Here is an 18,956-nt window from a genome sequence, read left to right on the forward strand (position 1 = left end):
GAGCTGCATCTCCCTCTCAAAAATGTCATGATGTGGACAATATATAATAAGATCACCCTACTTATTGATCATCTGGTCTAGCTGCTTCTTTTCATATAGGAGGAAACTAAAACCCAGGTAAGTGAATGGCTGATAGAAGCTCACAAAGAAAAGTGTTGACATCAACTTGCCTCTCCCAAACTCTTCACCTAGGCCTGTGTCAGGATTTCCATTTCTCAGTGTCCTCATGGTTCTACACCCTTTGCTAACATTACTGTGCTTTTCCATATCTAGAGGCCAGAGTTTTCTTTTTTTCTTATTAAAGTATAATTTACATGTAACAAAGCACACAAATATTACGTGTTCGATTCCATCACTTTTGACACCCAAAGCAGCATATAAAATATTTCAATCAATCCTGAAATTTCCATTTATTCCCTTCCAGTCAATTCTCCCACCCCAGAGGCAAACACATCTTGATTTCTATCCCCATAGATTCCTTTCCCCATTTTTAGACTGCATATAAAAGGGATCCTACAGCTTACAGCTCTAGAAGGAGGAAAGGAAGAATAAATTTTAAATGCACTCGGCCAGAGCCTTGTCTATAACAAAGGTCTACCTTCCAGGGAAAGATTTTGCCAGAACCGTGTACCAGCTGAAGGAAGAGAATTCTTCCCACCCCAGCCCCCTACAGTCTTCCTGTTTCACATAAGAGGGGAAAATGCAATCAAAGGGGTCAGAGCTTCAAAAAAATAGATTGGAAATGCTGCATCCAGGGAGGGGAGGCAGGGGCCAGAGGAAGAAAGGGATACCACTGAAGAAACACTTGTGAAGGTCACAGCCCTGAGACACAGGCCCACTAAGAGGTTGAGATTTAGACTAGAAAATGATCCTCCTTCCCCTGCCTTCCCACCACACCAGGAGAATAGCAGTACAATGACAGTGGCTTGCAGCTAAAAGACCTGCAAGGCAGACTCTCACTGAAGAGGGGTATTTAGGGAAGCCCCAAGTCAAGAGGACACAAAAGCGAAGACACTAGAAGAAACTGAATCTTCTGGTACCTGGAATTACGGCAAATATTAAACCCAGCCCAAATCTTAGATTAACATAAATCAGTTCCTAGTACCCAAAACAATATGCATGGCTATCAAGAAAAAGTCACAAAGCAAGCAAAAATGAAAAAAGAAACAAAGTCTGAACAAACCATCATTAGAACAGGCTTAGATGCGACAGAGATGCCAAAGTATCAGACAGGGAAACTTATTTTCTATAAAAAAAATTTTGTTAATGTTTATTTATTTTTAAGAGAGAGAGAGAGCATGAGCAGGGGAGGGGCAGAGAGAGAGGGAAACACAGAACCCAAAGCAGGCTCCAGGCTCTGAGCTGTCAGCCCAGAGCCTGACGCGCGGGGCATGAACCCATGGACTGTGAGATCGTGACCTTAGCCGAAGTCATATGTTCAACTGACTGAGCCACCCAGGTGCCCCAGACAGGGAATTTTAAATAACAATGATGGTTATGTTAAGAGCTCTAATGGAAAAGAAGACAACATTCAAGAACAAATGGCTAATGGGTAGAGATGGAAGCAAAAGAAAGAAGCTAAAGGATATGCCAGAAATCAAAAACATTAACAAAAATAAAGAATGTTTTGATGGGCTCATCAGTAAACCGGACACAGCCAAGGAAAGAATCCGTGAGCTTGAAGGTACGTCAATGGAAACTTCCAAAACCAAAATACAAAGAGAAAAAAGAATGGGGGAAGAAAATAACACAAAACCCAGAAAATCCAAGAACTATAGGACAGTATCAAAAGGTACAACATATGCATAATTGGAAGAAGAATATCAGGAGAAGAGAGAATGAAGAAATATCTGAAGTAATAATGGCCATGAACTTTCCAAAATCAATGTCACCAAGCCACAGATCCAGATGCCCAGGGTTACTAATTATTGGTCTACTTTTTCTATCAACTGAGAGGGTGTAAAATCACCAACTATGAGTGTAGCTCTGTCTATTTCTCCCTTTAGGAAGGTTGGTTTTGTGTCATAATATTGAACTTCTCTTGTTAGATGTAGGGACATTGGGGAATATTAAATCTTGATGAATTGATCCCTTTATCATTAGAATATATCTTTATCTCTGGTAAATCTCTTGCTTTGAAGTCACTTTTTATGATATTAAGCTACACCAACTTTCTTATGCTTAGAATGTGGATGGTATATGTTTTTCCACCCTTCTACTTTTGATCTGTTTGTGCCTTTATATTTAAAAGCTGTTATATATGTTATTTATATGAAATTACAAAAGAGGGAGAGAGAGAGAGAGGAGTTTTATTCAGCCTGACAACCACTGCCTTTTATGTGGGGTATTCATATAATTTGCATTTAATGCATATATATGCATCTATTTCAGTTCTCCATCTTGGTATTTATCCTCTTTTTGTTTTTTCTTTTCTTTGTTTTCTATTCCTCCCTTCCAGGCTTCAAGTTAATCAAGTATTTTTAGTAATTCATTTTACATCCCCTACTGTCTTCTTAGCCATATTTCTTACTACTATTTTTTTTAGTAGTTGCCCTAGAAACTGTAATATGTATCTATAACTTATCAAGGTCTAATTTCAAATAATATTAATATAGCTTCATTAACATTGTAAGATTAAAACAGTATAACCCAGGTGTTCCTTCTCCTAACCTGTGTGCTTATTCTCATATATCTTACTTCAACATGTTTAATTACCCCAGAATATATTGTTATTGTTTCGTGTTAAGCAGTCCATATTCTTTTAAAGAAACGTAAACACACATACAGACATATATATAGGTGTGTCTACCTATTGAATAATTTTGAAAAGGTATTTTATATTTATCCGGATAATTCTCTTTTCTGGTGGCCTTCAATTGTCTTGAAGATCTAGGGTTCCATTTGGCATCATTTTTTCCTTTAGCCTGGAGGACTTCTTCTGGAATTTATTTTAGTACAGATCTGAAGATTTTTTTAATGTTTATTTATTTATTTTGAGAGAGAGAGAGAGAGAGAGAATGAGCAGAGGAGGGGCAGAGAGAGAGAGGGAGAGAGAATCCCAAGCAGGCTTCGTGCTGTCAGCACAGAGTCCCCAGTGAGGGCTTGATCCTACAAGCCGTGAGATCAAGAGTTGGATGTTGAATGGACTGAGCCACCCACGTGCCCCCTGCTGAAGATTAATTCTCTTAGTCTTAGAGTATCTGAAAATGTCTTTATCTTACCTTAATTTTTGGAGGATATTGTCACTAGATAATGGGATTCTAGATGGACAGCTTTTGTATTATCTTTTAGTAAAGTGCTTCTTTCATTGTTTTCTATAATTTAAGATTATTATTATTTTTTATCTCTGGTTTCCAGCAGCTTGACTCCCATGCGCCTAGAAGTGGTTTCCCTTGAACCGGAGAGCTTCAAGATTCTTTGATCTGTAGGTTAATATCTTTTAACAATTGTTTAAAATTCTTGGCCCTTATTTCTTCAACTATTTCATCTGTCCCATTTTCTCTCTCTTCTCCTTCTGTTTTTCCAATTACACATGTAATGGAGCGTTTGTTTGTGTGTGTTCTTGCACTGATCTAAGATCTCTTCTGTTCTCTTTTTTGTTGTTTAAGCCACTCAGCTTGGGGCACTTTGTTCTGGCAGCCCTCAAAAACTAATAGAGTATATACTATCCCCATGTACTCAGTGAAGCCCACTATAAAGCATTCATGGGTTGGTTCAAACCTGATTTGTGGCTGGAGTTCCTTAAGATACTAACTGCTCAGGCCAACCTACATGTGGCCACTAGAAGCTCACCAAAAGAGTTGAACAGACAGCAAATATGCACCAGAAAAGATGCTCACCGTCACCAGTCATTAGCAAAATGCAAATTAAAACATGAAATGCCACGGCATACTCTTTTACATGACTAAAATAAAAAGACTGACACCATCAAGTGTTGGTGGGGACATGGAGAAAGTGGTACTCTCATACACATTTGGGAAATGATTTGATGGTTTCTTTACTTTTTAAAAAAATTTTAATGGCTATGTATTTTTGAGGGGGGAGGGGCAGAGAGAGAGAGAGACACGGAATCCGAAGCAGTCTCCAGGCTCCGAGCTTTCAGTACAGAGCCCCACACAGGGCTTGAACTCACGGACCACTAGATCATGACCTGAGCCAAAGCTGGACACTTAACCAACTGAGCCACCCAGGTGCCCCAATGGTTTCTTTCAAAGTTAAACATATACCTGCTCTGTGATACAATTATTGCACTCCTTGGTATTTACCCAAGAAAGCTATGTCCATATAAAAACTTATGCACAAATACTTAGAGCAGCTCTATTTGTAGCAGCCAAAATCTGGAAACAATCAAAATGCCCATTAGCAGATGAATTGATAAAAATTGTGGTAGAGCCACACAACGGAATACTATTCCACAAGAAAAAGAAATGAACTATTGATACACTCGGGAATGTAAATGAATCTTAACATAATTATGCTGAGTGAAAAGAGCCAAGCCTAAAAGAGTCAATACTACATGATTCCATTTATATAAAATTCTTGAAAATACAAACTAATCTATGGTGACAAAAAAGCAGATCATTGGTTGCCAGAGGATGAGGGTAGTGGGTGGGAGAGGGTTGAGGAGAAGGAAGGATTACAGAGGGGATTACAGAGGTAGTATGTTCATTATTTTGATTGTGGTGATAGTTTCATGGATGTATAATGATGTCAAAATGTATCCAATTTTACACTTTAAGTATTTGAAATGTATTGTATGTCAATTATAGAACCATAAAACACTTAGTTTTGGGTTTTTTTTTTTTAAGTTATCTGAAGCTCAGCTGACTTCTTATCCCTGCCTCTGGCATCTTCTTCTCCCTCCCACTACTCTGTTCTTCCCATCCAGAAATAGCTTATTTATTTAATTAGCTTAATACTTCTGGGTTGTAGTTCCTTCAAGTTTCTTTCTGTCCTCAGTTCTCTGAGGGTTTCTTTTTAATTCTGGCGAAATACACATAACATAAAATTTACCATTTTGTTCAGTTTTAAGCGTACTGTTCAGGGGCATTAAGTGCATCCACATGGTTGGCCAGCCAGCACCATCATCCGTCTCCAAAATGTCTTCATCTCCCCAAACTGAAACTCTGTACCCGTGAAACAATAACCCCCTACTCTCTTTCTCCCCAGCCTCTGACAACCGCCGCTCTACTTACTGACTCTGAATTTGACTACTCCGTACACCTTGTGCAAGCAGAATGAATGATATATATTCTTCTGTAACCAGCTTATTTCACTTGCCATAATGTCTTCAAAGTTCATCCAGGTCGTCATGTGTCAGAATTTCCTTTCTTTTTAAGGCTGAATATTTCACTATATGTAGTAGACACCACATTTTGTTTATCTATTCATCCCTCCGTGGACACTTGGGTTGCCATTGTGTCTGATGAGGTTTTTTTGATGTTTATTTGTTTTTAAGAGAGAGAGACAAAGACAGAGTGTGAGCGGGGGTGGGGCAGAAAGAGAGGGAGACACAGAATCTGAAGCAGGCTCCAGGCTCTGAGCTGTCAGCACAGAGCCCGACGCGGGGTTCGAACTCATGAACTGTGAGATCGTGACCTGGGCCAAAGTTGGATGCTTAACCAACTGAGCCACCCAGGCACCCCTGATGAGTTTTTAAAATTATGATTTTGTAGCTTATATGGCTTATTCTCCTTTTTAGGGGGGAACAATTGTCTCTTGTACCTTCCTATCCCCCAACCAGAATTAGAATTCCTCTATATGTTCAGTGATTATCCCACTTATCTGACACAAAATCCTAGAATTGAGGAAAGGATATACCCCAATTCTATCAAACAAAGGATAATAAATCATTTTGAAAACCATAAATCATAAAGCTTCATATATGTAAATGTATCTATGTTTTTCAACATCTGAGACAAGAAAAGAGTGACATAAACAGGACACAGCTATGACTGGGCAGATACTAAAATCCACATGCTTTTGACTCTTAGTCTGGTGTTTCCCTGCCACACAGTGTTTTCTCTATATCGGAAAATACAACATCAAATTGAGAGATGTAACATCATAAATGGGTCAATTTTCCTGCAAATTAATAAATACATTTAAAAGAGTTGTGATAAAAATTCCCACCAGACTTTGGGAACAGAAGGCAGAGAGCAAGCAAAAACAACAACAACAATAACAGCAACAACAACAACATGAACAAGTTAACTTGACAAAATGTCTATTGAGTTCAGCCTAAAAAATAGCTACCCAAAAATAACCAAAAAAATCATTGAAAAACAATTAATAATGAATTACAAACCTTGGAGGATGTGAAAACATATAAAAGAGTTACTATAACTAAAAGTGTATTATTAGTGAATAAGTAGACAAAAAAGTCAATATATTCTGTTCTGGAACAGAAATTCTGAAAGCAGATTCCAGAACTCAGTGTATGACGATAATGACATTTTAAACTAGTGATTAAATAAATGGTGCAGAAAAATGTGGAAGTACTTGGGAATGAACAGTAGGAAAGCTAAAGTCACGGCCGTTCAGGTGTCCATATCGGAAGGGAGGTGATGATGGTGGTTTTTAACAAAATCTCCCATGTGCTCCTTCCATTATATTTGTTGTTTGTTTCGCTTACCAGTGAAATGTTTGGACTAACCAACCACCTTGCAAAAAGTCACTTAACCAAAGCGAGCAACATTTTTTACAGGCAAATTTTAAAGAATTGGGATCTCTTTTATATTACTGCAGTGGAGAAGCCTGGGGACTATTCTTCAGATGGTTCCAAGGCTGGGAGTATTTACCGATACTCAGTGAACATGAATTGAATCCTTCCTGTGAGCCGAGCAGCACTGAGGATACAAAAGCGCATAGAGTTCAATCCTACCTTCAAAATCCCATTTAACCGATCAGTGAGTCAACACACTGTCTCCAATGTACATTATCTCCTCACTTACTGTTTGTTACGATTTAGGTATAATAGGGGCACGAAAAAATACCACGTACAAATATGAAGCACAAGAAAAGTTATTCAATACAGCTTTTGTTTATTAGATCACTGAAGAGAAATTAAACAGGATTATTAGATTCTGATGCCCATGTCTGAGGACGCTCACTCCAGCAAATTTGCTGAACAAGATGGATCTTCTAGGTTCTCGCCTTCACACCACAAAGCAGTCACAGCTGGATGCTTTATCATCGCTCTACCCTCTCCCCGAACAAATCTGACAAGCTGATCGCATTAGGCCGTGACATACAAAATATGGCATAATTGTAGACTGTAATCATCATGATGATAGCTGACTTGATAAGAGAGGTCAAATCCCATTTTTATATCCTGAATTTCTAAAATATTGTTTCGTCAAAAAAATCAATTTCTCATTTTTCTAGCGTTAACTTGAAAAGGGTATAATTGATCAAGCCTAAATCCCTTACATCACCCAGGACTCTGTGAAAGGCTCATACCCAACAAGCCACTTGAGTTAGGGACAGGCACACAGCAGTTGTCCTCGGCATCTAACACCCATGGGCCTGAGCAGCTTCAAAGCAAGAACACGTTTTACATCCTTTGGTTAAGACTGTGGGGAAAACACAGGCTCGTGGAATATAGATGCTCAGCTGGCTCATTTGGGTTTTGTGGTCCAATTTGTGGATGAGATATTTATAAAATCCGGTGATTACAATGCCGTCTCATTAACATTCGTTAAGTGAAAAGCACAAAGTACAGGATGGGAACTCCAGTCTGAGGGGAGAGGGAAGAAGAAGATGAATAGGGAGAGATGGGTTTTCCTACCTCAGCACTGGCAAAAAGAGATGGCCAGAGGGAGAGGGTCCTTTCCTTTAAGTCAGACTTTCTCCTTACTGAAGGAAAAAGGGAAGGCCAGAAAGGAGAGTAGCTTTTCCGCTTGTCAGTTGTGTTTGATCCCTAAGCGAACCAAAACCAAGGCAAGCCCAAGTGGACTTCCCCATGAATCTGAATTCTCCCTTCCTTGTATGATTTGCTAAGGAGACACCTTCTCCATGATGTCTGCCTAGACTAAACTTACCCTACGAGATGTTTGCATGCTCAGTGAGACTGTATGGACTAGACTGAATTCAGTGTTTTCAGCACAAAGTTGCTGTTGTTGCCTTGTGACTGGTCCCTGCCTCTGTCCCTATGGGGAGGCAATGTGACTTCCAGAAGAGAGCCAAGGCTACACAGTCAGAAGAGCCTGGACTTCAGTCCCAGGTCTGGCATACACTTGTTGCGAAACCTCTGATAACACCCACTTGGCGAGGATGTTGCTACAGTGAGGGGTGTCAGAGCAAGGGTTACATGAATTATACAATATCTGTCTAATGAGTAGGTAGTCAATAAACGGTAGCTACAATTATGATGATTTTACTGATATCACTGACTTTTCTTTGCTGGTCAATCTTAAACCCACGTGTGGCTTAAATAATGCATTCCACACAGAACCAGCAATACAATTATTCACTCAGTAGACACTCAGTAAATACCAGCTAAACATATGAATGATGCTGTGCCCAGAGGGGGAGAATTTGAAAGTTGGACTCTATCTTCGATGATTAATCAAATTCAGTGATGATGCCTATGGTATGCTCAACAACTTTACTTGAGGACTGTGCACAAATTTCAGAAGGGTCTCCTTTGTCAATTACAGATTAATCTAGATCTCTGAGATTCTTCCCTCCAAAGACCTTACCCCACCCTGCTCCTCCTCTCACACACACATGCACATACAGAGAAAGAGACAGAGACAGAGAGAGTGAGAGAGAGAGAGAGAGAGAGAGAGAGAGAGAAAGCAGGGATTATTTCTATAGTGCTTAGAATCACTGACAATAGAGCCAGAAATTCCAAATGAGGATACAGAGACCCGGAGGCAGAGGCTGTCACACAGTCAACAGAAAAACCGTGATCCACGTTTGTAGCTTTTACCCACATGTATGTGTTTAGGGACATAGGGCAGAGGACAATCAGCTGCAAAGCACTGCTTCTGTGACTTTAATCCGACCCTGCCTTTTGTCCCTTTCAATGTGCAAAGCAGAGCTGCATGCATAATTAACCCTCTGCAGGCTGAGATTGTTGGAGCTGTTCCTGCTGAGGACTAAATCTGTTCCCTTCCTGAGGGCCACACACAGGTTAAGGGATGGAAGTCAGAGGAGGATTTCCTAACCCTACTACCTGAGAACAATCAAAGGGGCTGCCCTCTAAGCTTCTAGACTTCTCAGACCATGGGGCTGGACTTTAGTAAGCAGGCACCCCTGGAAGGCTTGGCGGTGGAGTGAGCTGAGCACCGCTGATGCAGTGGTTTGGGGGCCTTAAGGTTTCAAAGCTCTGCTTCCAAACCTCCCTGTTTATGACAGATCAGTTCTTATATAGGATAGATTGTAACATACAGAGTCACATTTTCTTTAAAGGTAGGACAACAAAATCCCCCATCCTACTCATTAAAATCTAGGGAAGAAGTCTGGAGAAGATATTTTGTGTTCACTCTTCAACATTAGAGACTTAACAGTCTTGGTCTGCCAGCTGATGGTTCCCTCCTCATAGCTGGAATATCCTTCAACCCCCTGTTCTATCTCCCAAACACACATTCTCTTTGCGCCTAGGTTTCCCTCTCAATTCTGCTTCATCAGCATAAGTAGAAGCAGCAACTTGGAAGACATTCATACTCCCTCCCACCCAAAGTCTACCTCCTGTACCTAACTGCAACTTGTCCCCAAAACAGCTGCTATATAGAGATCTACCTTGGCGTTAAAGTAATTCTTCAAGAAGGAGGGCATAAGGAGCACCATAAACATTGAGGCACCCATTACTTTACCAACCTCCTAGCAAAGGTCCTGAGAAGAGTAGGAGCAAAACTGGAAAGTCTAGAAGGGTGGAGAGCTCAGTGTACATGGTAAAAAAATGGATCAGCTTGTTAAGAGAATGGCAGACCCACGGGGAGCACCAAAGTTAGAGAGGGGAGTTAAGTAGCCAGCAGTTCTGGAGTAGAATGAAAATGAGGGCCTCACAATAGAAAATGCAAAGAAGTGAAATGAAGCTTGGTCAATATTCATTCACTCATCTATCCATCCATCCATCCATCCATCCATCCATTCATTCATTCAATGTAGATTCCTTGATATATCAGGCACTGTTCTGGGCACTGCCCAGTATAATAAAAAAAGTCATGGCCTTTGATGTCAGCCAGGTCTGTGTTGAGGGACTAGCTCAGCCTATTAAATATAGGTACTTAAATCAATGAGCATTGGTTTTCTCCTGTTTTGCCAGGGGATTAACTGAGATAATTGCACACAACACAGTCCCTGCAAAGTCATCAATCTTCCCATCCTCCCCTTGCCCTTGCTCTACAATTCAACTAAAGTTGACTCTTTTTTCCATCCTGGAAGTCCTAGCTGTTGCAGACAATGACCCTACCCAAAACACTCAGTTTCAGAAAGGCACTAAACTCCCTGAGCCCTGGGCTTCAAGCAAGTATTCATCTGCAGAGCTGTTTTATCTCCAGAATCTCAGCAGGGCAAGGTCTGCAGCCATGCTTGATGGTGAATACTATTTTTCCTTGAAAACAATGAACCACTATAGATGGAGCAAACCACTGCACAGATGAGCTGACAGTCTCTGGGGAGACCACATAAACCAGACAGTGTAATGAACCAACCAGTGGGAGATGAAAACGTATCAACACGGTTTACCAAGTAATGGTTCCAGGCTTATTTCAAAAGGAGAAAGGACTGGTCCAAAGAACTCATAAATTAAATCCTCAGGTCATCACCATGAGGCTGGAGCTGTCATCATGTATGGCTCCTAAAGCCAGGGCTGTAAGAACCCACTGCATGGTATAACGTCAAAAGGAACACCATGGCAAACATAACGCCTAAGCAGCTGGGGCCCCTGCTGTCCTGAGACTTGCACGCAATGAGGACACCCACACACTCAGCCCAACTTATGTGTAGTTCTAGATGGAATACAGAATGAACTGTAGAATTCCCATTTAATGGTAAGGAGTCTGGCTACTAACAGCTCACATACGGTTGGATTTATCCAGTTTAAGGGACCTCGTTCATTCATTGGACAAGTATTTACAGAGCACCTACTATGCACCAGACCCCGTTACAGATGCTGGGGAAACAAGTATGACTAAAACATGGGCCTGAACTCCTGCATCTCACACTTTAGTGAAGAGAGATAGACAATAAACAAATAAACAAGGATGGAAAGAAAAAAAGGAAAAGAAGGACAGGAGAAAGGCAGGCAGTTTCTTCTTTGCATTTATCGCCACTTAAAACTAAAAGCTGGGGTCATGTGTTAGAGTGACTAAGTGACCTGAATGACAAGGAGCCAGCCATGCAAAGATCTGATAGCATATGTTGCTGCCTCATATTTCATAGAATCATGTACTTTTCTTATTGGAAAAGACCTCGGTTATCAAACCCAATACTCTCAATTTATGAAGCTGAAGCTCAGGGAAGTAACATGATGTTTTCACACACACTGGAAATGAATCAGGGTTCTCCACATGGGGACTGCCCTGTTTATTTGTTGGAAGGTCCAAAGAGACACATGATAATTACCCAACAGATAGGGATTGAGCTAATATTCTTTTTTTTTTTTTTGAGCACTGTGATAGCCGTTCCCCAGAAATGCAATTCTCCACAGAGAAATGAGAAGCACACAAATGGGGTAAGCAGAGATCCATCCTGTGCTGACTGGAGGGCCCGGGCATTTGGTTCAAAATAGCAAGGAGAAGGGATTCACCCCAGGAGGCTGCCTGGAGGAGGTGAAGTGTGAAGTGTAGGACAATCCAAACAGGGGAAACACCCTGGAAAAGGTGCAGGAAAAAAGAGGATGGGGAGGAGATGAGTTTAAGCAAACGAATGAGTAGGTAGAAGAGGGGTGGGACCTCAAAAGCAAGACAAAGGATTTAGGAGAGGAGGAGTTTCAAGGTGTTTCAAGAACGTACATAAATATGTCACCAGGATCACCCCATACAATAGCCTCACCCATCATTCTCACTCCCTCTGCACAAACCCCCAGCTCTCCCTGTAATCGCTCAGTGAATTTAGGGTGACAGTTCTAGATGGCTCAGAGAACCTGAACATTCTCAGTACCTGCCACCTCCTGGCTTGCAGAGACTGACACTTGAGGCCACCCCAGTTCACCTTGATCCTTTCTCCTCCTCCCCTTCACCTGTCCTTCACAACAGGTACCACACAGGGTACTCTGCACACACCAGCTCAAAACAACCGTCATTTATCCAGTCGTTTGCTCAGCATGTAATGGGAAACTCCTACACGCCAGGCAAAGATCTCATTTAACCCTCACAATAACCCCAGGAGGTACACACTACTAATTACAATCTTTAGCTAGCAAACTGAGTTTCAGACAGGTTAAATCATTTGCCTGAGAGAGGCATCTGGCTGGCTCAGTCAGCAGAGCCCGTGACTCTTGATCTCAGGGTGGTGAGTCCTAGCCCTGCACTGGGTGTAGAGATCACTAAAATAAATAAATACATAGATAAACAAACAAACGTTAAAGAAAATAATTCACACAGCTGGAAGATAATGGAGCTAAGACTTTTTTTAATGTTTATTTATCCTGAGAGAGAGAGAGAGAGAGCACAAGCAGGAGAGGGACAAAGAGAGAGGGAGAGAGAGAATCCCAAGCAGGCTCCATGCTGACGTGGGGCTCGATCTCACAAACCATGAGATCATGACCTGAGCCAAAATCAAGAGTCAGATGCTTAACCAACTGAGCCACACAGGCGCCCCAGAAATGGAGCTAAGATTTTAATCTGGGTCATTTGAACACCAAAACCCACATACTTTCCAATTTTTACTATAAAAACATTCAAGTACAAAACTGTATAAAAAGGAAAAACAAACTTTGCCTCCTTCCTAAGTCAGCCTCAGCCAACCCTAGCTCTTTGGACACTAGGGGTATTTTGGTTCTCTCTGAAATTCTTTTTAGTCCTTGACCAAATTTCCTGGATGCAGCTCAACTATGGGCAATTGGCACTGGCATCTATTCTTGCCAACTATTATTTAATCCTTAATCCAGGAAATGCAGAACTGATTGTGTCTTTGAGCCTTCCTAGACGGCATAGTGCCATCATCTTTTTGAGATTAAAAAAAAGAAGAATTGGTTATAAATGGAAGTGGTCCAACAGGGATCAGTCATGAGCAGGTGCAGAGAGAACATCTCAGGCTGCACAGGCTGGTGGCACAAACTCACAAATCCTCCAGGACGACTGCACCAGCCCATTGCCTACAGCTGCATGAGGGAGCCTCTCAGGACTGGGAGACATGGGAGGGAAGAGGCTGAGCCGCTTCAGCCTAGAGCTGAGCCGCACTACAGCCCACGCAGGGGTAGCCTGCATGGGGTAGCAATCTTCCCAGGAGGCAAGGCTGCCAGTGACGCACTTGTCTTCCACTTTGTGCAGAAAGTAAGTGGATGTTACATATACGTTAACTCAGGGACAATGGCCTAGCCAGTTAGTCAGGGGCCTGGTGGGAGATAATTTGGGAGCCTGGGGAGAAGGAGGTTTGAGAAGAGGCATTTGGATGACCTATTGGAGAGGGCATGAACACAGAAGTTCTTCGAAGTACATGTTAATTCCCACCACAGAGCATCTCTGACGGAAGAGATTAAACAACAAAGTTGACAGTGAATTGGCCTATCTTTGTCATCAGCCACCCCGGTGCTGGGATAATGCCTGAATAAACATAGCAGCCACGATTGCAGGGATAAAGCCTATGAATGAGTCTAATAGAACAGGCTCTCAATTACCAAGTGCCAGCACCAAATATTACCACATATCCAACATATGACACCATCCCTCAAAGAGATCAACCAGTCACTTGGTGGCAAGTCAACTACATTGGACCTCTTCCACCCTGGAAAAGGCCACAATTCATCTTGACTAGGAAAGATACCTATTCCAGGTGTGTGTTTTCCTTCCCTGCGCACAGCCCTGAACAGTTATCACTATCCAAAGACTTATAAGAGTGCCACCCACTTGGGATTTCACGAAACACTACCTCAGACCAGGTGACCCACTTTGCAGCAGAGGTACTGTGGCAGGGGGCATATGACTGTGAAAACCACTGGTGTCTTCACATGCTGTAGTACTGAGAAGGCCCTAGATTGCAAGAGCAGTGGAATGGCTCCTTAATGACATAGCTGAGGGACCATCTTAGAGATGATACTCTATGAGGCTGGCTCCAGAACTCAACATATACTCTAAATGACCAGCACTTATTTCTGTGTCCCCATTAGGTAGAATACATATGCCCAGGAACTAAAAGGTAAAACTATTTATCACCCCTGCCACCTGTAATCCGCTTGGGTTACTTATGCTTGTTATCCATACAAGTTTAGGTTCTGTGCGTCTGAAGGTCCTAATTCTCAAAGGCGGAATACTTCTACCTGGGGACACAGTAAGAGTCCCTTTGAACTTCAGCCTATAGCTGCCACCCAATTACTTTGGGATCTTTATACCAGGAGGCCTGCAGACAAGCAAAGGACTCTACCATCCTAGCAAGGGGAATTACCCCTGGCCCACATGAGGGGATTCTCTTAAGCTACATAGCGCAAGTAGGGAAGGACGTGTTTGGCAATCAGGTGATCCACTGCAGAGTCTCTTGATGCTCCCATGCTTACCATTTCATGGCAAATGGACAAGAACAGGAGCCATAACTTGAGAGGGGCACAGTAGCCAAGAGCTCAGGATAATCTGGGAGATCAGCCACCTAAGACCAGCAGAGGGGCTAGCCAGGGCTGAGAGGTCTCTAGAATGAATGGTAAAGAAGCATAAGTCACAGCCCTGAGATAACTGTAGAAGCAAGAGCTGTAGTATTTCCTAATAAACCTTCATTTTTACGCTCCGAGGGAACAAGACCAACCAAAACGCAATAGATGCTCCCAGATCGGGTGAGTTTATTTACAGAAAAGAAGTAGATTTGAGCAGCACAGGGAATGGACCGTAGGGCACTCAAAGGTTCTCCAGCCAGTGCCCCTCTTCAGGACCGATACACTCATGTCCCGGCTGCTAAGGATCCTGCGTGCTGGCGACTCACAGATGAGTTCTTCACTGGGAATTGCCCTCAGCTGCAGGGATGTGCCTCAACCAGGATGATGGTCCCTGCTAGGGGACTAGCTATGGCCAATGACTGGCTCATGAAGGGATACAAATGTCTGGTCCCAATGCCTCAATATGGGACAATTCTGAAGGGCCACCCCAGCTCCAGAGCTCCCTGTAGAATCAGATGAGACCCCCGTTGCCACAGAACTATAAGTCAGTGCCTCCCGGAGCCCAATCCTGTCTTCCCCAAACCATATAGATGTTTATTTGCAATACACCTTCTGCGTGAAACTCTGGCTCAGAGTTTATCTACAAGTGCTCAGTCTAGGATAGCCCTGCCTATACACGTCACCACATGGGCTAAGCAGACTGCACAGGGATCCTCAGCAGGAGAAGTTTCCTATCTCGGCTCTATCTCCTTAAATAAGTGCATCTAATCAAATCAACCTGCCTTCTCAAAATCTGGGTAAGTGTCCCTCCATGTCTCGTTCTGAATCTATGAGTCTACACAAGCTATTTTAAAAAACTGTTGAGGGACACCTGGGTGGCTCAGTCAGTTAAACGCCTAACTCTTGGTTCCTGCTCGGGTCATGATCTCATGGTTTGTGGGTTCGAGCCCCACGTTGGGTTCCCTGCTAATGGTGCTGAGCCTACTTGGGGTTCTCTCTCCCTGCCCCTCCCCTGCGCTCGCTCTCTCTCTCTCTCTCTCTCTCTCTCACACACACACACACACACAAAATAAATAAAATTTAAAAATTAAAAAAAAACTGTTGCAAATTATCCTGCTTCTTCCAACACAAAATGTTCGACTACAGATATAAACAGAGATCAAAATAGAATGGGTTAAAAGATAGTACATTAAAAACATTTAATGTCAGGGGCTCCTGGGTGGCTCAGTCGGTTAGGCGTTCGACTTTGGCTCAGGTCACGATCTCATGGTCCGTGAGTTTAAGCTGCATCAGGCTCTGTGCTGACAGCTCGGAGCCTGGAGCCTGCTTTGGATTCTGTGTACCCCCTCTCTCTGTCCCTCCCACATTCATGCTCTGTCTTGCTCTGTCTCTCAAAAATAAATAAATGTTTAAAAAAACTTTTTTAATAAATAAATAAAAACGTTTAATGTCAGAAAGTTCACATGAGAAAGGGTTGAGAAGACTCAGTCGATAAGGTCTCAAATAACCTATGGAAGTCATTTACTCTAATATTTTATGATGTCTGGAACACAGTACACATTTCCTATACACCTGGTATCAAACGAAGAGAGAGATGCTTTGCAAAACTATTCTGAAACTGTAACATGCTGCAAAAATGCCGGCAGTTTGATTACAACCTAATGTATCTAATAGGTACTATTTTACATCTTCTCAGAGGTTTAGCCTATTTCCTTAACAAAAATGGGGTCCTTCTCCTTCCTTTAACTTCAGAACAACTGGCACGGTGTTTGTCAACTGGTGCTTAGCATCTTTCCCCGACCTGCAAGACCATAACCAGTGAGCAAAACCGTGCCTTGGCACCCTGTGAACACAGCAAGCACAAAAGCTTCGGAAAGACTCTGTTTAAGGGAGGGTTTGGTTTGGTTTTGTTTGTATCAGACCGTAAAAGACGAGGGGAAACTACATTTCCCCAAACCACCTGAAACGCCACCCAATGACTTGAAATGCATTTCTATCTGTCTGAATGTATTTCCAATCAAGTTATTTCTAATCATCTCTGATTTCAGGGCGCTGGTGTGTGTGCACCAATTTATCTTTATTTTTATTAAATAAGGAATCAAGGATGACATCTATCCTGTGCTCAAAATTTTTAATGGAACCCAAATCCTCTGAGGATTATCTTAAATCCGGGTAATATTCTTAAGTGGGACCTGAATGTTGCCAAATAGCTTCATGGTTAGAAACCTGTCTATCTGTCTTCTTAAAGTGATTCTATGAATTTGGCCCCCGGGGTCATGAACCACTTCAGTGTTGGCATATATATTATGAGGAAACACAAGGACTAAAAGTCACAGAACACTCAAACAAATGCCAGATCAGAATGATTAGGAAAAACTCCATCAATCCAATCCATCCCATTTAACCTCCTCTTTGTTTAAAAAAAAATTTTTTTAATGTTTATTTTTTTGAGAGAGACAGAGACAGAGACAGAGAGATGGAGCATGAGTGAGAGAGGGGCAGAGAGAGGAGACCCAGAATCTGAAGCAGGCTCCAGGCTCCGAGCTGTCAGCACAGAACCTGATGGGGGGTTCAAACCCGCGAACCACAGATCATGACCTGAGCTGAAGCTGGACGCTTAACCGACTGAGCCACCCAGGTGCCCCTAATGTCCTCTTTAACCGGCCCCAGATCCTGTATTCCTTTCCTGTACCTGAAACTTTTTTCCTTCATCTCCTTCCCTTTATCTATGTTAGTACCCCCAGTGCATCAGTCAGCCAAACAGCTTTCTTTTCCAGAGCCATCTCAGATCTCACTCCCCAGTGAGGCCTTCTGAGTATGCATAAATTTCCAGAACCCAGCCTCCTTTGTGAAACTTGGAATTCCCCGCATGCAAATAACTGCTCCAGAGGCCACGCCAGGAACTGTTCACCACTGGTTCCTCTCCGCGGGACTAAGAGCCAGGCATAAGTCACCACTTGCTACCATGTAAACAGTTGTAATAACTACCAAGGACACTGAGTTGCATTATTTGAACAAGACACGAAAATCACATACTGCAAAAATTTTTAAATTCCTTTCTATTATAATTTTTTAATGTTTATTTTTGAGAGAGAATGAGAGAGAGGAAAGAGAGGCAGAGCGTGAGCAAGAAAAGGCAGAGAGGGAGACACAGAATCTGAATTAGGCTCCAGGCTCTGAGCTATCCGCACAGAACCCAAGACGGCGCTCAAATTCACAAATCATGAGATCACGACCTGAGCCAACGTCAGACACTCAACCGACTGAGCCACCCAGGTGCCCCGATTTCTATCATAAAATATTTCTTCACGTTAGTGATCTACATTGACATCACACTGTAAGACTCACTCATTCCTGACTAAGTTAAGATGCTGATTCCCACCACAGCGGCCATGTGTCACATCGGCTTTGGTTCAGTACCTGAAAGCATCCTTGCTCTGTTCCATTTCCTTACCTGCTGCTCTGTACTGGAACAATACAATGGGAGCTTCAGTGCTGAAGTCTCGATGGTGGATTTTATGTGTCTTTCCAGCATACTGCTTTCTTCACGAGGTCTTCAGTGGTTGCACTTAAAGAAATGAAAAGAGATGAAAATTTCAAATGCCATTGCAAGCTAAGGAAAGGGCCATTTTTCAGCAAAAAGTTCAGAAACCGTCAGTCCTTCAAATCATACCATGTAGACTGTCACTTTTCTGTCAAGCGTGTTCTGCATTAATTAAAAAATGCTTAGGGGCACCTGGGTGGCTCAGTCGGTTAAGCGTCCGACTTCGGCTCAGGTCACGATCTCGCGGTCCGTGAGTTTGAGCCCCGCATCGGGCTCTGGGCTGATGGCTCAGAGCCTGGAGCCTGCTTCCAATTCTGTGTCTCCCTCTCTCTCTGCCCCTCCCCCGTTCATGCTCTGTCTCTCTCTGTCTCAAAAATAAATAAAATGTTAAAAAAAAATTTTTTTTTAAATGCTTATATGTTGATCAAATTAATGAATAGATCAAAGAGGAGAGAGAGAGAGTGCGAGACAAATGCTCAGAAAGCAGGAGACCTATTTCTAGTCCTCTCTCTACCAATAAACTATGTGGCCTCGGACAAGTGACTTAGCCTCTCTGTCTTACATACCTCACTTGTGAAACTGACACAGTTTTATCTTACTTCCTAATGCAGAAAACTAGAAAGGAGTACAACCCCCTATTTTATAGATAAAAAGAAACAC

General features: G+C 42.4%; 1 long non-coding RNA gene across 2 annotated transcripts in view; it reads right to left on the reverse strand.

Annotated features, from left to right (window-relative positions):
* The window catches only part of LOC109275679 (uncharacterized), a 249,988-nt gene that overhangs the window by 207,249 nt on the left and 23,783 nt on the right, over positions 1 to 18,956 (reverse strand). For both annotated transcript variants that reach the window (XR_002084309.1, XR_002084311.1), the window contains exon 2: positions 18,207 to 18,320. This is a non-coding gene — a long non-coding RNA (uncharacterized LOC109275679). The remainder of the gene's footprint in view (positions 1 to 18,206; positions 18,321 to 18,956) is intronic.

Source organism: Panthera pardus, unplaced genomic scaffold (genome assembly GCF_024362965.1).
Source record: "Panthera pardus isolate Hobbes unplaced genomic scaffold, ASM2436296v1 HiC_scaffold_15, whole genome shotgun sequence".
Taxonomy (NCBI): Eukaryota; Metazoa; Chordata; class Mammalia; order Carnivora; family Felidae; genus Panthera; species Panthera pardus.